Source organism: Polistes canadensis, unplaced genomic scaffold, assembly GCF_001313835.1.
Source record: "Polistes canadensis isolate GaletaPanama2010 unplaced genomic scaffold, ASM131383v1 scaffold_145, whole genome shotgun sequence".
Classification (NCBI taxonomy): domain Eukaryota; kingdom Metazoa; phylum Arthropoda; class Insecta; order Hymenoptera; family Vespidae; genus Polistes; species Polistes canadensis.
The window spans coordinates 18,975-21,860 of NW_014569692.1; the positions used below are offsets into that span (position 1 = coordinate 18,975).

The 2,886-nt window shown below is 23.4% G+C and overlaps 1 protein-coding gene across 2 annotated transcripts in view; it reads left to right on the forward strand.

Moving 5' to 3' along the window:
- Nucleotides 1-2,886, forward strand: part of LOC106788603 (matrix metalloproteinase-14) — a 37,498-nt gene that overhangs the window by 1,376 nt on the left and 33,236 nt on the right. The window lies entirely within an intron of this gene.

The following is a 2,886-nucleotide window of genomic DNA, read 5'->3' on the forward strand; positions in this document are numbered from 1 at the left end:
CGTTTGAAATATACATATATATATTTTAATTGAAACTAACATTTATTTCCTAATATTTAATTAATATTAATATAATTCATGAATCTTTCTCTCTCTCTCTTTCTTTTTCCATGAAATACTTAAAAATATACCTAAATAAATTAGCATTCATTTACGTCACAGTTCTAGGAAATTTATCGATTCAAGTATAATACCCTTCGATTAACAACCAATACATATATATACAATTTAATTCATTTCCTTGTAGAAAAATACATCATAGAAAAGGATTTTGTTTAAATTTATCGTATTTTATGTTGTTATGTTTATACATTAATTTTCAATATTTGCAATTACAAAAAATCAATGCACAGTGTTTCATATGATTAAATTTTTTAGCCTTGGATAATAAAATCAGAAAAAAAGGAAATCTAAATAAATGGGAAACAATTTGTTCTTTATTTATCTATCTATTTTTTTTTTGTTAATATATATATATATATATATATTCTTTATTCTATTATTTCTTATACGGAATAAGTTTTTGCAAAAATCAAGAACGAATGATATTCTTCTTTATTTGACTCACTAGACGATTAGAACGTGCCAATTATCCATGACACGATGTTCTCGAAACATGAAAAGATGAAGAATAGTTAGAGATTATAAAACGTGTATTTCTATTCTTTCAAGTTATAGTCGTAATCGCATGAACAAAATGACAAATAAAACAAATCATCTCGTGTTAAAAATAATTTCTTTCTTTTTTTATATCGATTCGTATATAAGATATAATATATTTTGTTTTTGTTTTTGGTTTTGTTTTATATTCAATAATAATCAATTATTAATCGAATATATTGTATATTTTACTAAAATTATTTTGATATTTTAATTTGAATTAAAAAATAATAAAAAAATTCGTAATAAAATTAATATTAAAAAAATATTATGTGTGGAAACAAACAAAACAAGTGAATATATCACAGATTGAAATACAATCAATAATAATTATTCAATTTCATATTTCATAAAATAATTCACAATTGTTTATTCATTACTATAACTTTTTTTTTTCTTCTTTTTATTCGAAGAAGAAGAAGAAGAAGAAATAGAATATAGGAAGCATAAAAAAATAAGTAAACAAAAAAAAAGATGCATATAGCATATAAACATGACGCGTTAGTTCAATAGTTGCACGTGCTGCAATACAAGACACGTGTGTGACTACTGTAAAAAACAAGAGACTCGTTGCTCAGACGAGCAGCACGTCAGAGTTGCATTAATTACCATGCCGTAGTGAATGTAAAAAAGGAGCCACGAAGGAAAGAAAACGAGAGGAACGTTTATAAAACCAATAACAACAACAACAACAACAACAATTACTATTATCCAAATAAAATGTTAACAATTTCAATTGAAACATTTTTCTTTAAACGTTTGTTTTTCAATTAATTAAAATGATTACACGATAAAAACAATACGAATTTAATAATTCATAATAATAATAATAATAATGAATACACAATATTAAGAAAATATTTTAATGACAAATTTGTTGTTATGGTGAAGAAAAAAAAATATGAATTATATTTGATAGTTCGTTATATTTTAAAAAAAAAAGATTATACGAGTTTTATAATAAACGAATATAATATAACACGCGAGTTAGGAAGTAGATAAATTAGGGTAATTGTAAGTCTGTCTTCTAATGATACTTTCAAACGGTACTTACTACTACGCACGTAAGTAGTAAGTACCTGTTAGAACGTAGGCAGTAGTAAGTAGTAAAAACGTTGTTACTTTAATCAGACAGTAACAGACATTAAAATAAGAGATCATTCTTCTCACGCAAAAGATAGCTATGAATTATTGTCATTTATATATAATATTATCATATATCTAACATAATTAATATTATTTTCAAAAATCATACATTAGTTCTATAAGTTAGTTTTGTCTAGTTCAATATTTTTTAATTTATATATATAGAAAATAATATATTTTTTACAAAAATAAATATACCGATCAATAATTAAATTATCTTAACAGATGAGTTAAATAATTACAAATGAAAAAATATATTATACTGATCAATTTTGTTTTGTTTATACACGAATATTGATCAATAATTAAATTAATATAACAGGTGTTTTTAAATATATTATACAAATTTACAATTGATTTTTATCGATTATGTTCTTTTATTTCTTTGATGAAATGATATATCATTTGTTTCTTTTTTTAATGAATGATTTTCTTTCTATTCTGATTAACATTATAATTCTATCAAATCGGAGAAATTCTTGAAATGAGGAACAACATAGGTGATTATCTTTTACTGTTTCTATACGTCAGTCAGAGTACAGGAAATACGTAGTTTAACTTTATTTCACGATTCTCCTCGTAATTGACACAGATTTATGTCCAAGTGGCAACGGGCCAACTCGTGTATGAATTCAAGTTTGCTAAGTATGCATGCATGTATCAAAAGTTTGACAAGAGTCTTATTCTTCAGTATGTATGTGTGTCATCAAATTTGAAAGCTTTGCGATATTAGGGTTAAAGTTTAATAACGAATAACCATTGTAGTATCAGCGTATTTTAAATACAAAAAGAAAAGATTAAAATCATTTTCTTTTTTATTAATGATATTATTAAATTGACAAAAATATAAATCTGAGATATTTCATTACGATTGTTTAAAAGTCTTGTTCATTAATTGTTGGTCAATGGTTTGGTATAATAAAAATGATCGATTGAAATGAAAATAATGAATCAGTATACAATGTTTATATATTATTAAGTGTTTTAATTAATTCATTTCTTATTCAACGTGGAAATATTTTTCTATTCAATCCGATCCCCATTGCCAATTGTTAGACATTATTTAAAATATGTAAAAAT